The sequence below is a fragment of the Sceloporus undulatus genome, chromosome 10 (genome assembly GCF_019175285.1).
Source record: "Sceloporus undulatus isolate JIND9_A2432 ecotype Alabama chromosome 10, SceUnd_v1.1, whole genome shotgun sequence".
In the NCBI taxonomy this organism is placed as follows: domain Eukaryota; kingdom Metazoa; phylum Chordata; class Lepidosauria; order Squamata; family Phrynosomatidae; genus Sceloporus; species Sceloporus undulatus.
The window spans coordinates 8407399-8427010 of record NC_056531.1 but is presented as its reverse complement, the minus strand read 5'-3'; the positions used below and the strand labels follow the sequence as shown (position 1 = coordinate 8427010).

The 19612-nt window shown below is 43.4% G+C and overlaps 1 protein-coding gene across 1 annotated transcript in view; it reads right to left on the bottom strand.

The window, feature by feature from the left end:
• Nucleotides 1–19612, bottom strand: part of LOC121916500 (fibrosin-1-like protein) — a 699030-nt gene that overhangs the window by 360034 nt on the left and 319384 nt on the right. The window lies entirely within an intron of this gene.

Here is a 19612-nt window from a genome sequence, read left to right as displayed (position 1 = left end):
CCTGGCTGAATGAGACTACATGTGAAAGGGATCTAGGGTGCAGTACACAAGGCACTAAAGCGCTGTGCTTGTGCCATGTTCCTGTCCTCTGGGGTATTAGCTACTCCTCCTAATTTGGTAGCATAGCGTCCGCAAATCACGCTTTGCCAGTTACATCATTGGCGCGGGGGGGGGGGGGGGGGAAAGAACAACTAAAAGTTAACAACAAGTCATGTATAAGTCTAGAAATTTTAGTCAAACTCATGAGTGAGTTTTTCATGGGTCAATGTTAACTACTGTATTTTAACAGTAACCATCTCCTTCTCTGAGTAGGGTGGGAAAAGGCAAGAGCTTAGCCATCCTGGAAGAACCTAAAAGAAGCACCAACTCCCTCTACCTTCTCTACCACAGCACCACATCTGACCTTTCTGAATGCCTCGACAGGAAAATGATGTCAGTAGGAGCTCTTTGGTGCTTCCTCTCAAAGAAGCACAAAGAAGAATGGGGCTTTGAAGGATCTGAATAAAATATCTGTATAAGTGTAGAGAGGTGGAAAGGGAGGTTCGGGTTGAGCAGGCGGAGAAGAGGCAGGAGGACCCTGAGGGAGCCATGGTGGGGAAGGAGGATGGGACTGTACAGCTGGAGGCCGGAGGGGAATTAGGGACTCCACCCCAGGGTTGGGGAAAGGGACCGAGGGAGCTTATAAGGGGCCAGGGAGAGGCGCCAGGGGGGAGGAGACAGTGCGGAAGAAGGGGTTGCGGGGAAGGAGTCAGGACAGGGAGAGAGGAGGAATCCTTCGCAGCCTGGGTGTCGGCCCATTCCTGGCGTGGACCCCCTCTGGGAGGATGGGCCCACGTGGGTCCATCTCTGGTATCGCACCCTGCTTGTCCACGTTGGGAAGGGACAGCCGGTGGCCGTCCATTTAATCCCGAGATAGGCCGGGCACCCGCTGGGGCTGGTGGGCCAGGAGAGGCTTGGTGGGACGCCCGGGAGAGGCGTTACCGACCGGAGGCCTCGCCAACTGGAGCGGGTCCTTATGAGCGGGAGCGAGCTGAGTGGGCCTTCTGCCCTCCACACCCATGGACCTTATAAGGGACAGTGTGAGGGGTGAAACCCCGAAGAGTGAGACGGAGTGGGACCAGTGAAGCAACTGGGACCCCGAAGAGTGAGACGAAGTGGGAACCAGTGAAGCAACTGGGACCTTGGGACTTGGATTTGTGTTTGGAAAGGGTGGCGGTTGGCCTTTATTAAAGTTTGAATTGTTCTGAGCATCATCTCCTGACCCACGTGTGCAGTTTGTTGAAGCCTGCTTCCGCCATGGACCCCACCATAGGCTAACCCATGCCAGGACCAGTAGTCCCAACCACAATAAGTTTGTCCACTTTATATCTGTATAAGTTTGGCCCGGTACAGATGGGCCTTTTGTGACACCCTCGTCACGTACTAGGGTTGCCTGGGGGTGGACTGCCCACCCACCCCGCAACCCTCGCACGTGACGAGGGTGTAACAATGGCGGTGTCCTGTATACATGGGTGCCACCATTGTTACGTATGCGCCATGGGGTAAAAAGAACCTGCTTTTCATGGGTTCTTTTTCCTTCGCAGGGAAGCCTCTGTGGCTTCCCTGTGGAGGAAAAACAGGTGCCAACAGGCCTCCCTTTTTGAGAGGTCTGAACTGAGCCTTTGTCAGCTTTTTTGGGTTGAAATCAGGCAAAATTATCACATTAGTTAAAAGCTATAATCAGTACTAATGCATTTGCCATTTCCTTTGCTTTGCGTTTTCATCCTTTTTTACATGTGTGCGTTTTTGTAGCCCTGCCCATGCCTGGTTGCCCTCCCCACACATTGCACAGCCACCATTTACCATAGTTCCCTCCTCATCCATCCAACATTTACAGTGAGCACTTATGCCTGCTGGAATTTTGTAAGTTTTTTGGCATCATTTTCCTTTGCTTCATCCTTTACATCCTTCGTAACATGTCCTTAAGTTTTACTCTCAACTTATCCATGAGTCATACTAAAATCCATAATTTTGGCCACAGAACCTGCCCTTGACTTATACATGAGGTTGACTTATAGTTGACTTATATGGTAGTGCCTTTCCTTGAACCAATGCAACAGCCACCTGGCTATAGTTTGTGGATTGTGAGGTTCCACTGCCTGAAGTCTGATTTCCCATGATTTAAAAAACTAAAACTTCAAAAGAGAGGGTGTGCGTTTGAATCATGGATTTAATTTTCATTTGGTAATGAACACATTTCCTGAATAAGAGGGCAAAATTGATTGGTACAACTTTCTAGAAAACATTCCAGTTTACAACCATTACATTTATTGCAGTCAACCAACCATTAACACAAAGTACACAATCACAGCCTCCATAAAACTGACTGTAAAAGATGACAAACTAACAACTGACTATCATAACAAATGAGGAAATAGCACGACTTCTTTAAAAATTGTCACTGGCTCAGTGATAAAGATAATAGTCCCCTCATTGGGGGGGACTCTCAAGAGGGCCTTAAAGGCTGACCTGCAAACAAACACAGGAGAAGATGCATTGTGCTCACTGCCCCCTTCCTTTGCTAACAGCTTCAGTAAAAAAACTGTTTCCAAAACAATTTTGGATTTACACCCCTTTTTAAAACAGGGGTGGGTGAACTGTGGTGGGTCTGGAGGGGGTCAGTTTTCTGAACCAGTACCTTCTGGGGGTTGTATAGACTGTCAGGAGGGCAGGGGCAAAACAAAACAGGTAGACACCTACCTCCCTTTTTCCAATGTATTTTTTAAAAAATGTTAAATGGTGCAGGCTCAATTCATTTTTTGGAGAGACAGGGGGAGAAAAGGCCAGCCTGAAGATTCTACTGGAGGAGCAAAAACAGACTTGTGGTCACATTTGGCCTCTGGGCAACACTTTGCTTATTCATGCTTTAAAAGGAACTCGCTGTCAAATCTGCCCTTCAAAAGCTTTGAAGGTCAAACATTGAATTAAAAGAGTAAAACAGCCTTTCTGGATTTCAGTATTGACCAACAATTATAAATATAGCATGTAATTCTTAAAGACAAACCAAATCATTGTGGGGTATGCAGCCCACAAGGTGTGGCATGTAGCATCTTTGGAGGTAGACAAGAAGGATTAGAGCAGGCCTGGACAACATATGGTCCGGGGGCCACATGCAGCCTGCCAAAGAATTTTGGGTGGCCCAAGAGGATGTGGAACAACTTCAGGGCTCCTTCACTGGTCAGCCTTCTCCTCAAGAGTGGGCCATGTATGGGAGGAAGAGGATGGGCGAATGTTTGCCCTGCTAGGCTCCTCCACTGCCCAGCTTTCTCTTGAGCAGAAGGCCAGGTGGTGGAGGAGGAGGAGGGCAGGCAAACGCTCGCCCTGCAAGGCTCCTCCTTCGCCCAGCTTTCTCCTGAGAAGGCCAGGGGGTGTAAGAAAGAGAGGCAAATGCTCCCCCCTAATGTTGGGGTGGAATCATTGCTTGGCCTTCTCCCAAGAAGAAGTCACAGTGGAGGAAGAGGACAAGCAAGGCTTTTCTGCCACTTGGCTTTCTCCTGAGGAGAGGGCCAGCAAGAGGAGGAGGAGAATGGAATGAATTCTAATTTAATTACTTAATTAATTGATATAATTAGTATTTAATTAAAACCTATCTACGGCCCAAAAATGTTAGTCTATCGTAATTTTGACCCTTACCTACTGCCAAGTTGTGCAAGTCTGAATTAGAGGATACACCAGTCAGGATGCTAGGGAAGATCTTGATAGTCTTTGTCAAAATGGAACATAACAACATGAAACTCCTGACTGCACTGAGATACAACTGAAGCTGCATCCACACTGCTCCACTCTTCGATGGAGCCACAAGAAACTACAGCTCCCAGAATTCCACAGCACTGAGCCATGGCACTAAAGCAGTGCCAGATTAGATTATTTCTGCAGTGTGGATGTAGCCTAAATCTCAATTACCTGGATTTCCCTAATATTTAGTGGAATATTCAGTCAAAATCCCCAGAAAGAAATTAATTAAATTTCTTGGATTCCGGGGAATTCCCCAGAAATTGGCAACACTGGCCTTAACTGCTCTGGCTCAGTGCTAGGGAATCCTGGGAACTGTAGTTTCTTGTGGTACCAGAGCTCTCTGACAGAGAAGCCTAAATGTCTCACAAAACTACAGTTCTCAGAGTTCTCTAGCACTGCAGCAGGTCAGTTAAAGCAGTCTCAAACTGGATTATTTCTACAGTGTTTTGGACCTCTGTTCTCTAATCCTTCTATGACAACTAGTTGTATATAAAAAACAGTCCTTAAATGTTATCTAGGCTTGCTCCCACACTGTGAAATTAATGCAGTTTGACACTGCTTTAACAGTCATGGCTTCATCCTATGAAATTCTGGGATTTGTAGTTTGTTGTGGCACCCGATCTCTCTGAAGAGAAGGTTCAATAGCTCACAAAACTACAAATTCCCAAATTCCATAGCATTGAGCCATTATTTATTTATTTATTTATTTATTTCACATCTATGCCGCCTATCACCCAAAAAAGGGACTCAAGGCAAGACAACCATGTCAATTAAAAAGGGGACAAATTGGATTATTTCTGCAATGCAAATGCAGCTTCTCTTTTTGTTTCTCTCCCTATGTGCTGACATAAAAAACCTTAAGGAGATTATCGCACCCAGAAATCCTGCCAGGATAGATGGAGGATTTGAAAATCAAAGAAGGGTGTTATTGTATTTACCCATTCCCAGGCTGCATGCAGCCCGTACCCATCCTGGGCAGCCCATCTGCAACCCAGACTTTTGCTGCAACTGGGATTTTGCCATTCCTGAAAAAGGTTGGGGTTAAAGATGGGATACCCAGGATGGGTATGAGATGCATAGAATCTGGGAACGGGTAAATGTGACAACACTCTTTTTTTTTACTTTTAAAGCCTGCATCTATTCCGGTGCAATTTCCGGGTGCGATCATCTCCTTAGATTTAGTTATAATGTTTCTTTTTCTTGTCCAGTAAATGGTGTGTGAGCTTGAAGGAAATTTAAATGCAACTGTGGGGAAGGCAACCATACCTAGAATCATAGAATCAAAGAGTTGGAAGAGACCACAAAGGCCATCCAGTCCAACCCCTTGCCATGCAGGAACTCACAATCAAAGCATCCCCGACAGATGGCCAACCAGCCTCTGCTTAAAGACTTCCAAAGAAGGAGACTCCACCACACTCTGAGGGAGTGCATTCCACTGTCGAACAGCCCTTACTGTCAGGAAGCTCTTCCTAATGTTGAGCTGGAATCTCTTTTCCTGAAGTTTGCATCCATTGCTCCGGGTCCTAGTCTCTGGAGCAGCAGAAAACAAGCTTTTTCCAGCCACAATATGACATCCCTTCAAATATTTAAACAAGGCTATCATATCACCTCTTAACCGTCTCTTCTCCGGGCTAAACATCTCTAGCTCCCTAGGTCTTTCCTTATAAGGCATGGTTTCCAGAGCCTTCACCATTTTAGTCGCCCTCCTTTGGACATGCTTCAGTTTCTCACATCCTTTTTGAATTGTGGTGCCCAGAACTGGACATAGTATTCCAGGTGAGGCCTGACCAAAGCAGAATAGAGTGGCACTATTACTTCCCTTGATCTAAACACCATACTTCTATTGATGCAGCCTAGAATCACATTGGCCTTTTTAGATACCGCATTGCACTGCTGACACATGTTCAATTTGTGATCTACTAGGACTCCTAGATCCCGTTCACTTGTAGCCAGGTGTCCCCATCCTATATCTATGCATTTCAATTTTTTTTGCCCTAAGTGCAATACCTTACATTTCTCTGTATTGAAATCCATTTTGTCAGGTTTGGCCCAGCTTTCTAATCTATTAAGGTCATTTTGAATTTTGATCCTTTCCTCTGGGGTATTACCTATTCCTCCTAATTCTCAAGAAGTACGTAGGGGAAAACCTTTTAACATAAGAAACAACAAAACAGGTGATCCCCTAGGAGTCATTTCTTGGAAGAACACCATCCTGCAACAGAACTTAGATTTTGGCCTATAGGGAAGGTGAATACTATTCATGAGAGAATTCTGACAAGAACAGAGGTAAAATGGATTTTCAAATTAAAATCTTGGTCCTCAGATGCCTAAATGAGGATCTTGACTACCTCCTACTCTTGTAAATTTTCCTTGAGTTTTTTCAAAGGTCCCTTATCCTTCAGCCTGGTTGCATCAAAACATCATTACCTAGAAAACCTTTCCCTCCACCCGACCATTTGCTGACATTCAAAAAACCCCAAACCTTTAGCCTTAATTCACATTTCTTCTTTTTGTTCAGTGTTTTATTTGTTCAGAGAGTTTTAGCTCCAGAAATCTCTGAATTTAAATTTCAAACAGGTATGTAAAGGGCATAGGCAGTGTATAATTGTAATAAAACAAGTATACCCTAGAAAATTATACTATATGTTTATGTGTTTTCTCTTGTTATGATTTTTATAGCCCTTTAAAGGCTTTTGAGTTTATATATAGTGGGGCCTTGTTATCCACTGGGGTTTGGTTCCAGGATCCCCTGTGGATAACAAAATTCATGGATGCTCAAGTCCCATTAAATATAATGACATAGGAAAATGGTGTCACTTATATAAAATAGAGTATTTTCAAGCCATGGATGCTTGAATCCGTGGATAAAAATCAGTGGATTAGGAAGGCCAACGGTACAGGCTAAAACACATGAATCATTCATCCATTGAGCACCAAAGGAGGTAGCCATCTTTTTCTCCGAGGATGTCTCAAATTATTTCATACTGCATGATATGAAACATACAGGAGGCAAGCTGGGCAAACAACATATATGGAGTTGACATCCACAAAATCAACATCAAATACTTGCGAATTCTACAAGATTCTGCTACAGTTCACTGTAGGTAACAAATACTGCCTCAAAAAGCAGTGCTAGTGTAAAACTCCATGCAGCTGAAAGAGATAAAAGGCATGCAAAAATAGACTTTTACAAAGATGAGGAACAGCTCAGTTCCATCAGCATTTAAAATGCCAGTTACTGGAAAGCAAGAGTTGCTGGAGATAACTTGAACCCCCAATAGACTGACATTCAATTGAGAAAGACAGAAGATGATATGTTTGGCTGAGACTCAGATTGTAGTCAGCCTCTGTTTACATGTCCTGTTTTCCCCGAATCACGCAGGGTAGCAATAAGAACTGACAGGTTAAATGTTGCTATCACCTAAACATACAGTTACAATCTACGAAAGGCTAATATTAAATGGCTGGGATCTTCAAAGCAACTGTACCTTTAATAATACATAATACAATGTCCAAATGTAGCATGAGATGTCTCCCAGTGTTATGGAATCCTACCAAGATAAAAAAAAAAAGTCTTCAGTGTACTGATATATTTCCTTGACACAACTGATCAACGATTCATCAAAAGGTGGTAGTCGTGAATTAAAAGGAGGCATTTATTTATATGTGTCCCTGCATGAGGGCATGCACACACATATTCAATCATGTACAAACACAGAGGGCAGGCTTACTAAGAAGGTCTGCAACCCTGGAATTGGATTAGGGAAATATCATGGGTAGCAATCAGGGAATGAATGGACACAAAGACTTTGCAGAATGGAGACCAATCAGAATCTATAAAAGACATTTAGCTAAATAGGGAGGCAAACTGTGCTTGGATGGACAGTTTGGCAAATCAGCTATTCCTGCTTCCTTTTCTAGGGCTTCTGGGAGGCTAGGGGCAACTGGAGCAGAGCACAGCTGGAGATAATTATGGTAGATAGGACTTAGCCAAAGCCCAGAAAGGCTGATTTGAAGAGTGACTGCTGGAAAGAAGGGCATTACAAAATGCATAATGGGCAAAATACGTGCTTAGGAATAGATTGAGCCTGAACTGTAACAAAAGAAACTATGGCCCTGGACAGATGGGCCCTTTAGCATGTCCTGGCGACGTGCTAGGGTTGCCTCGGGGTGCCATTTCCAGATGCTCCACAACCCTAGGATGTCACCAGGATGTCATTGCTGTATGGCACCATATACATGGTGCGCGTAGCAATGATGTCACTGCTGCGCACTATCCAGATGGGCATGCCCAACAGCAATGTGCTTGCACCGCTGCAGGCAGTTTTCAGCAGTGCTAAAAGAAGCCACCTTTCAGTGCACCTTTGCTTTTTGCGTAGCCGTGCCGCGCAATTTGGTTGCTGCGGCGCGGCTATGCAGAAAAGAGGCGGCTCCCAGACGCCTCTTTCTGGCAGTCTGTACCCTGCCAATAAGATCAGCTTCAGTAGAGATGAAGATCACATGTCTATCCCTTTTTAACACTGTACCTAAAACCTCATTCCTTCCTCCCTCAGGTCCACAATGTCCATCCAAGTGTGTCCATTTAAGCAGTTGTCCTACTCTGGCCAGTATATGTCTTAAATGGCCCTGCCTTCTTCACCAACCCAGACATGGCAGAACTATCCTCCACCAAACTCCATTAAGCAGTAAAGCTTGTAATATGTTTTCAGGTACAGCTGCTAGTGGCAGAGTTAGGCTAGACAGGAGTCAGGAGAGATGGCAATTTAGAGTTCCCTAACAAATCAGATGTTGATTCAGCAGTGCCAGAAGTCAATGCAAGCCTTTTTATACCTCAAACAGAGCTTGGGAATATAAAAATGATAGAATAATCGAACATGCTGAATCAGAACAAAGACCTATAGAGTAAAGCATTCTCTTCACACAGTGACCAACCAGAGGTGCCCATGATATTAACTACCAAGCAAAGCATGAGTGTAATAGATTACTTCTTGCCAGAGTCCTATCTATCAACCAGTGTTGCAGGGAATGCCATTGTTGCCAAAGCCAAAGTCCCAGACTAAGCAGGAAAGACTTTGTAGTATTTCCTATCTCAAAGACAGCAATGTCCAGCCTTTGTTAGGATCACTCCAAAACCTGCAAACTTGTCAGTGCCAAGGGTCTCCCTAGCTGTAGCCCATGACTTCTAAAACATTGTTTTGGGGGTCATTTGGATGAGGCCTGGGGGCCATTTTCTAGTGCATAAATGTAGCTTTGTAAAATAAAAATACTACTACTACTAATAATAATAATAATTCAGTGGAAAACTAACACATTAATAATGTGTTGCTCCTAAGTAATGAGTAACATGTTACTTTTTCAAAAGAGACAATAAACACCAATGTGTTAATTTTTAAAATATAACATTCCATATTCTTGCTACTTCAAGAGGGAGCAAACAGCACTGAGACTGAAAAAGGCTCCAAAATGGCATGATTTTTTTTTCAGTCTCTGGAACCAAGGGAATTTCTGTACAGATCAATGTCTGCAAGGAGCCACTCATCAAGACAACACAGTGTTAGCCTAAAACAAAAACAAAACAGTGTAACAAACAGAAAGGTCTAGGAAAAAAGTGTTCACAGGGTAAAACATAAAAATAATTTTAATGACTAAAATATTCTGATGATGCAATGACAAAATTACATCAAAATAAGCAGTGTATAAACAGTGCAAGACACTGTGCAAAAATGCATTAAAGACAAGAAGTATCTAAACTTCCAAAATGCATTAAAAGTAAAAAGTATCAGAACATCCAAACCCATTTTGACAAACGTCTTCCGCAGTGGTAAAGCAAAGCTAAAAAATGGGAATATAGTAGAGTTAGTGTGTGTGCGTGCATGCGTGTGTTCGTGCGTGTGTGTGTGTGTATATATATATATATATATATATATATATATATAGAGAGAGAGAGAGAGAGAGAGAGTATAAAGGGGGGGGGGGCTTATAAAACGTTTGCCCAGTTGCAGTTCTCATTTAGTCCAGTGGGCTTTTGAGTTTGTAAAGTGAAAATCCAAAAAAGCTCTCTTCTTTTCCGTTTTCTCTCCAGGTTCTATCCAGTTCCAGTCAATTTCTCAACTGTCCAGAATTTAATGTCCCTCTCTGTATGTTTATGTTGTAGAAAATGTTGGACCATAGGTGCAGTGGTTCTGTGATTTCTTATCATGCCAACGTATAGAAGTTTACAGGGACATTGGATTGCATATATGACACCCTTTGAATCACAAGTATACACGTCATTCATAAAATAGATTTTATTATTAACAGAAATAACAAATTCTGTGGTCTTAACACAATTTCTATAAACGCTACAATTATAACATGGATAGTTCCCTTTGGTTTTCCTTCACATACTACATGACTGAGCCTTCTGCGTGTTACACTTACTATGGACCAGGATATCCTTTAAATTTTTTGAGCATTTATACACAAATAAAGGTTTTTCTGAACAACCAGGAATGTCCTGAAGTAAATCCCAATATTTAAGGACAGCTGCCTGAATGAATCTTGTATGTCTATGAAATGTTACAGGTATTAACATCCTATACTGTTTTTGTTTCTTAGGTTTATTCTGGAGTAGAGTTTTTCTGTCCAGTTTCCTTACTCTAAAGTAGGCTTGTTTTAATCTCTTTTTGGGATATCATGATTACAAATTGCTCAATCAAAGTTTTAGTTTGTCTGTCAAATACAATTAGGCCTGAGCAATTTCTTCTCAATCTTATGAATTGAGAGTAAGGTAAGTTTTTCCTAATATGTGAAGGATGGAAGCTGTCATACCTTGAAAAAGAGTTTTAGTCAGTGTCCTTTCTATATAGTGTCCTTTCTGTTTCCAATGAGGCCCCCTCTTTTTATTATCAATAAGTGCAAAAAATTAATCCTAGAGTAATCAAAGTTTAGTTCAAATTTTATAGTACTGTGTACATTGCAGTGCTGTGTACACTATCACAAGACTTGCCATTGGAAAGGCAATTGTCATGAAGAACCAGAGACAGAGCTAGAACTACTATGTGGGATGGGCTACAGTCTGAGGGCACCCTTGGCACTGACAAAAATCCAGTAAAAATAATTCCCCCATTCCTTCAAAAATTTCCCCAAAATTATATCTCTACTCCTAGCTACTGAGTTTACTATTCCTGTGTCACCTCTATGGGTACTGTTCACTCAGCTCTGATACTTAGCTATCTTGCCCAGCTTGGGTTTTTTTTTCAGTTTGAAATCAGCTCTAGCCATGTAAACCTGATGGTTGACCTTTGGCAAGTTACACTCTCTCAGACTCAGAGGATGGCAATGACGATGGCCCCTTCTGAAGAAACTTGCCAAGAAAGCCCAGTCATAGGTTTGCCTTAGGGTTGCCATAAGTTGGAAATGATCTGAAGACACACAACAAACTAGCCATTCAGTTTCAGCCTGGAAAAAATGTCAACACACACTAAATGGCTCGATGAGTTGGAATTCTGGGAATTGTAGTTTTGTGAGATATTTAGCCTTCTCTCTCAGAGAGCTCTGATGCCACAACAACAGTTCCCAGAATTCCACAGCATGGAGCCAGGGCAGTTAAAATGGTGTCAAATTGGATTATTTCTGCAGTGTGCATGTGGTCCTGGTTTGAACTTCCAGCCTCAGAAAGAATAGCATCAATGCTCTTACCCTGTTTATGGGTGGTTCTACTAAGATTTAGCAGACACTACTGCACCTTCTCTCAGGATGGTATGGCTTCTTACAGGGTTCTCACACAACTCCACCTAATACCAATAATGAATTCCACCCATCTAAGAAAAGGTGGATTTGTAAGGAAAGAAGAGAAATGGAAGGCTTGGCAACAAGAAGTTACAAGCATCTAGTTAGTTGGGAGAATGAAAAAGACTTCCAACCCAACATTGGGCCAGACTGGCAAAATACTCTGGCTTCCCAGTGGTTTGGGAGTGTGGCATATGCATAACGCACGCCCCCAAGCTGGCCAGAAGCCACTGTGAAGCTACCTGGCCATTAACATGGTGGCAGCTTTTTGGCACTCCAGCAGAGTGGCGTTTACATGCTGCATGCCACAGGAGCACCAAAAAGTCATATCAGAAAGGTCACCCTTTTTCTAGTGCAAAAAGGAGCGGCATTGTACCGCTTATTTTTCTGCTCGAAAAAAATGTATCAGGGCCACGGTGTGCGATCCGTCAATCAAAGGGGCTGCATGAAGCCACCCCTATACGGCCGTCTGTTTCGGCCCATTGTTACATTTCAAAACTAATATGACAAGTGGAAAATAGGAACAATAGGAAAAAGTGGACAATAAGGAAAAAAAGTGTGTGTTGTGTAATGAGTAACAGTTTGTGATTACTTTTTTTGGATCAAGGTTACTGAGTATTTTTAAATTTCTGTACAATTGTTTTATTTTAAGAAATCCTTTTTAAAAGTGGTAGAAAATATCAGAAAATAATCAGCAATGCAACAAGTTGCATAACAATACAGAAATGCAACAAGCAATGTAACTTGTTACTTCCAACCTGCCAACTCCAATCTGTTTTTGTGGGTAACAGTGTGTGGGGTGTACTGTAATGAATGACTCTGAAAAAGAATTTTCAAGTTCTAGGGTAAGTTAGAAATAGAATAAATATTGCATAGAAAGCAATCCTTGGACTCTAAAGACATGTATGTATGTATGTATTTATTTCAAGGATTATTATCCCGCCTTTCTCCCGCAATGGGATGCAAGGTGGGTATACTAATTCCATCTACTTCTAGACTCTTGCAGGGACGTAGCCAAGGAGGGGGGGGGTCTTGGGGTCCGGACCCCCCCTTCCATTAGATAAAATGAATGGTGTGTGCTGCCGCGCCACCGCACCCAAGCCCCATTATAATGGTGGCACTTAGTCTGGACCCCCCCCTTCCCGAAATCCTGGCTAAGTCACTGACTCTTGGCTGACTTTGGTTTCTATTAGCTTCTACTGAGTCTATAGAACAGATAAGTGTATTACACTTAATTGTAGATTTGCCCTTAATACTCTGTCAACATTTTATGAGCTTCAGTACACAAACATACACTTGTGTAACTCCAATATATAATTACACACACACACACACACACACACACAATACATGTGTGCATGCACGTGCACATTTAATATGTTACTGGTGAGGAAATATAATTTCTTATGTTGACTGACACATATTTAAATATTTCCTTTTTCAAATCGGCGTTCAGCATATTACACAACCAGTACAGCAGAAATGTCACACAAATGCTGAATGTATGAAGTTGACATTTTGAACTGAACTATGGTTTTACTGCAAGACATAACTAGATGTAGTTATAGTCAGTTGGAAAACGTTTCTATTTTTAAGCTTAAAATGGTTGAAAAGGTTAATATATGGATAACAGAGTGGAGGTTTGAGCTCCTTCCTGTTCACTTAAAAACATTTGTCAACTCTCACTATGACCTAGCTTTCACTGAGGTGATAAGAGCCTCCTAAGCACCTGCAGTGTACCACCTCAGACATTACTTGTTGGGACTGCTAGGAGCTGTACTCCAAAATCACCTCCATCCTCTTCCTCTCTTCCTCTTTTTCTATTTAGCTTTCTTGTCTGTCTGTCTGTCTTTTTCTTTTGTATTTCCCCCTTTTGTGTTGTCAGTTTGCCACCTTTAAAACAAATTGCTGATGATTTCTTAGAATATGACCTGGGATGAAGTAAAGCTTTTTCCATTTCTTCTAGGCCACATTCACTCTCTTGATTTATGGGACTTTCATTCCGTGTTATTAGCAAGTCATTACTTTCTGAGAAGAAATTCTTAACAAGATCTAACTCATCATATTCACCAATGGCACTACAGCATGCTCTTGGAAGGCAAGAGGCTATGCTGTTGGTAGCAGTGTGCTGGTAGCGCCACCCATGTCAGATAGGCTTTTTCTGAAGAGCCAGACTAAATGTGCCAGACAGCTACTGGGCAGTAGCAATAGCGGGGCAACAGGAATGGCACCATAACTAACACTTGTTAGTAATGCACAGAAGGAGGCATGGTAAACCTCCTTTTGAAGCTCTTTTACCATGAAAACCCTATGATGAGACAGGCCAAAATGAAACAAGAGACAGAGCCAAAAGATGAGACTCCCAGGTTGGAATGCACTCAATTAGCTACTGGGGAAGTGCAGAAGACATGTATGTGTAGCGCTATGGCAAATGACACAACTGGACTCAAGCCAAAAGGACATTCAGCTGATGGCATGGTCAGAGGCGAAAGGAAAGTCCAAACTGCACAACACTGAACAAGGAGCAGGAGAATCATGATTCAGGGGAAGCAAGACATAGTAAAACAAGACATGGGGCTTAAAGTCAGCCCATCTTCATCTATGGATTCAACCATCCACAGCTTGCAAATATTTTTTAAAAATAATTCAAAAAAGCAATGCTTGATTTTTCTATTTTATATACAGAACATTATTTCATTATGCCATTGTATTTAATGGGACTTGAGCTTCAGGGATTTTGGTAGCCATGGGGGATCCTGGCAACAAACCACAGTGGACACCAGGGACCTACTGTGCAAATGTTGTAAGTTAAAGTGGAACAAATGAGTATAGACTGGAGGTTTCTCTTTCTTTTAAATATTCTTTATACAGATATAAGTGTGAAAATTAGAAATGGTGCAAATTATGCCTTGACAAACAAGAATGCCACAGGTCTTTAGGGAGACATGGTTGCATTTCAGCTCTACGTGTTTAAATTTTTATATTAATGATGTCGTTTTAACAGTCCATAATCAAATATTTCATATGTTTTGGATAGACCAGGAAATTTTCTTTGATATTCAGATGACACGATATTGTTATCTGCCACACAGGAAGGCTTGCATAGATTGCCGAGACAATTTACTGCATATTGTGATTGCCAGGCAAAAAATTTAGTAACCAACAACACAAAATCAAAAGTTGTAATTTTTGGCAAGGAAAGGAAATGTCATAAATGGCTTTTAAACTCTAATGAAATAGAGCAGGCGAGTTCTTTTATTTGGGCATAGTGTTTTTCTTCTTCATCTATGAGGTTTTGGACACCTCCAATAGAAGAAAAATATATTCAATTTGAATGGACAGTTCTCGTGAAATTACCTACATGTGCGTAGGCAAGCCCAGTGTCACTGTGGAATGGATTTCCCCGTCAGTGTAGATGTACCATTACAGCGGTGGTTGTGGGTCTGGAATGGGTGGGAGTTGGGAACCTGTTCTTAAAATTTCAGGCTGAGGTGCCTCCTGCTCAGATCGTATGCAGCCTATGCTGCCACTTGACCCTTAATCCATAAATATGTTTCGACTATAGTTCGTTCCATTAAGAAAAGCAACAAAATCTCTGGTATAGCTTACATTGTGATTTATTTTTTGTAGCATCCTGAGAAGGAAAAGGAGGGGTAGCACCACAAAATCACATGAATAATTAATATTTTAGCATTTCAGGTGAAGTTGCTTAATAACAGTTCTGCCCTGAATAGCTAAAAAGGAGTGAGCGACAATTATTTCTGTTAATTATCATCGTGTTTTGCTTGATGATTAACATTCACGGCTGTGGAATGAGAAATACAGTCCCCCCCCCTTGAAGTCACACTGTGATAAGGACAAACACAGGGCCCTGTGGAATTGTTGTTTATCACTTAATATAGAAAACGGATCAGATGAATTAGCCAGAGCCAAGGGAGAGACAACAGCCATGGAGCCTCGAAGCCATAATGCTGCGATTGGATGCCAACAGAGGAAGGTGAGATTTCTTTCCCACCTAAAAATAGGACTTTGTGTGTGTGTATGTGTAGAAGGGGTTTCCATGCCTTAAAGCTACTAGGTGTGACTGTCAAGTTTGATAGTGCTGATCTTTTATATAACATAGGATCCCAAATAATGTCCAGCTTGACAGTGTAAGGACTAACATGCTTTTCTTTTGCTTCTGCTCTCTAATTTACAAGGGACCAAGCCATCTTGCTTCACATTGGGAACACTTTGAATTACCTGCTAGTTTTCATCATTTTCTTAAGGGGGGAGTAGCCATAATGTTCCTTGGTCTCATTAGCCCTTGGTGTAAACACCCAAGTCATTTCCAGGCACAATTCTAAGTAATGTTTTGTTTGTTTGTTTGTCAGTTATATTTGTATCCTGCCTTCCCTCTGTCTAGGATTGCTATAACTGTCAACCTCCAAAATGGGACAAATGTAAAAAATGTAGGACAAATGTAGGACTTTTTTTTTTTAAATGGAGGACACGTGAAAAAATTTAATACTTTTTAAAAAGTGTTAATATAAATGTATGTTTCTTAGGCATGATCAAAATGGAGGACATTTTTGCATTATTCCCAGCCCAGAAGCCTACCTTTGGTCCTCCGCCGCTGCCTTGCTCCATCGCTGCTGCTCTGGTCCGCCTCGCTGGCCCCGACCCACGTGGGGACTAAAGAGGAGAGGAGGAGCTCCTCCTCTTGAGACTGGCTGGCCAATGGGGACCAGCAGCAGGGGCGGGCTGTTCAGCCATTGGCTGGCCAGCCAGCCTCAGGAGGAGGAACTCCTCCTTCTTAGCCCTGCGCGCGGCCGTTCAAAAGCGCTCAGAGCAAGTGGAAGCGCCGATGGGTGGCGCATGCATGCAATGGCCGCAGGAGCAGCCGCTAGCAAGGTCCGCTGGAGCGGCTGCACACAAGGGCCGCAGGAGCGGCCATGCACATCGGCCGCTTGCAAGAGCAGCCACTGCAGCTGCCACAGTGGCAGCCTACTCGACCCGGGGCAAACCCAGGTCAATGAGGAAACCAGGACGGGACCTCCCCGACCAGTTCAAAAGCGTGAATGTCCCGCCCCCAGGCAGGACATGGCAACCCTACCTCTGTTGCACTGCTAAGGCAAAAAGCAATAAACACACACACACACACACACACACACACACACACACACACAACAACAACACATATTTGTCAAGCAGGAAGAGATGCAAGCCTGACTGAATTCAACAGGATATTAGTCTCTGGTAATTGGGTACAGGATTGCATGAAAAGTTAAACCAACAGGTACTATTCCTTGCAATGGATTCTGCATTAGACTAAATACTTCATAATACTGTTCATTGCTTTTCATGGGAAGGAATTTCTTTTTTCCGCTCTAAGTGCAGTTCCTTACATTTCTCAGTGTTGAAGTTCATTTTGTTAGCTTTGGCCCAGTTTTCTAATCTATTTGAGTCATTTTGAATTTTGATCCTGTCCTCTGGGGTGTTAACTCCTCCTCCCAATTTGGTGTCGTCTGCAAATTTGATAAGTATGCCCAATCCAGTTACAGTTTGAGGGTCACAGCTTACAGCAGGTAGAATGGTCAAGAGCAGATCGAAAGTCTAGCAGGATTCCAGGAGGCAGAGATGAGAAGTTATGGTCAATGAATAACAGTCCTTTTGCCAGGGGCATCAGATAACTTGGATGGCCATCTGTTGGGGATGCTTTGATTGTGATTTCCTGCATGGCAGGGGGTTGGACTGGATGTCCCTTGTGGTATCTTCCAACTCTACCAACTCTATCATTCTATGATTCTATCCTCTGGCAAACTCCCTCCAGCTTCCTGAGACACATACATACAAGTCCCTACTGCCCAGGTGCTCCTTGATTGTTTGGTATTTCAGATAAAGCCTCTGGGAGCTGTACGTGTCCTCCCTTACTGACCTATGCTGGCTGAAGGTAAGTCTGGCTCTTTCTCCTCGTTGTCCAAGTTAGCAGCACTCCCTGCTAACACAGGTGCGGATGCATTTATGCCAGGTTCCTCATTGTCCTTGTCTGATTTGGCAGTGTTCCAAATCCAAATTGTCTGATTTGGCAGTGAATTTGCTGGCACAGGTGCTGATAAACTTGTGCCAGGCCCATAGTCCATCTCAGCAACAGGTCTGAGTTCCTCTGTTTCCTCCTCCCCTGAATGCAAGCCCTCATCAGCCATGCAGGGCATAACACAAGGTGATCGGCTCAAAGATTTTATTTGCAGTGTTGTTGGTACCAGCATGAATCAGAAGAAAAGGGGACTTCTGTATCCTTGATGAGGTTCAGCAACCTGTCAGTGAAATCCTAGATACCTGCGCCAGGAAGACCGTACACTTCCTGATTCTTCGTGTCTGGCTGGCAGACTGTCCCCTGAGCAATGAATCCTCTACTACAGCAGCTTTCGTTTCTTCTTGTTGCAGTTGGTCATTAAGTTGGCATGCAGTGTCTCCTGATCCTCCTGGTCTCCTGTTTGCGTCTCTTCACTACCATTATCCTCAGGAAGATGTTGAAAGTGATTGTTTAGTTGGAGTGGGTACATGGTCTGCTATAGATGGTGACTACTCTCCAGGGTCCTCACTGTGTTACAGCCCTCTTTGTTTTCATTGCCAGTTTCTTCCTGTTGCTTCTGTATAGGGTTGCCATAAATCAGGACCTCGAAACCGGGGGAAATGTAGGACAAAATTATGAAATGTAGGACACTATTTTTTTCTTAAATGGAGGCTCCATTTAAGAAAAAATGTGTCCTACATTTCAAAATTAAATCGCTGGCAGCCCCACACGCTCCTTCCCAGCCTCTGCGGAGGCCTCGGTCTCCTTGGAGGCCGGGAAAGAGGGCGAGGCGCCGCTGGCGATCACCAGGGCCTCCCCTCCTTCTCAGTCTCCTCGGAGGCCAGGAAAGAGGGTGAGGCGCCGCTGGCGATCGCCAGGGCCTCCCTCCTTCTCGGTCTCCTCGGAGGCGGGGAAAGTGGGCGAGGCGCCGCTGGCGATTGCCAGGGCCTCCCCTCCTCCTCCTCCTCGGAGGTGGTGGTGGGTGGCACGGCCGCGCGGGGAGGCAGGGGAAGGTGGGGAGGTGCCGCGCAGGTCCCGGGCTGGGGGCCAAACCGGACCGGGACCGGCCCCCCAAAAGCGGGTTTCTCCCGGGGGCCGCCGGGTTATGGCATCCCTACTTCTGTAGGATCATTCTCTCTCTGCTCTATCCCATAAATCCTCATATTCTCTGATGTGTTGAAGAGTCTCAACACATAGCTGCTGTGTGTTAGCCTTCTCTTCCAAGAGAGTCACCAGTTTTCACTTGCAGTGAGGTTTTGTGCCAAGAAGACAAATATTGCACACACATTGCAGCAGATGACATCAGATCCTTCTGCCTCCAACCTTGCTGTTATTTTTTAACCTCCTTCAGACTGTAGTAACTACACATGTCACTGGCCCTGAAAGACTAAGCTCGAAAGACTGAGGCAGCACTTATATAAAGCTAGTGGCTTCTAGTTTTGCCCCAAAGCAAGGCAGTGACTCAGCACAGGCCACGTCCCTTTAGACTAAGCAATCAAGAAGAGCACACAGCCCCAAACAAACAAAAAGCCCTACACAAGCCTTAAAAAAGTAAAGTCAAAGAGTGACCAAAAAGTAAAGTCAAAGAGTAGACCAAAACACAGCTCACCTTCTGTTCTTTCTTCAGAGACTGAGCTCCAAAGACTGAGGAAGCAGTTATATAGAGCTTTATCACCTGAGAAGAGAAAGCCAAAACACAGTGGGAGAGTAGTGGCTTTTTCTTTTTCTGGTCCTCTCCTTGTGCCATAGTAGGACTTCCATTCTCTTACCAAGGGAGATGGTTGTAAAGGCATGCCTTTTGTCAAACAGACTTTACCAGCACAACAAAGACACATTTTTACAACCATCTCTCTTGGGAAGAGAATGAAAGTGCTATGACATCACGTGGAGAGGCACAGAGAAAGCTGCTATTCTCCCACTCCATTTCGGCTTCTTTTCTCGTGCAATAAAGTTAGTAGAGCTAGTAGCTGCTAGCTCCATCCCCAAGCAAGCAAAAGAAAATAAGCTCTATCT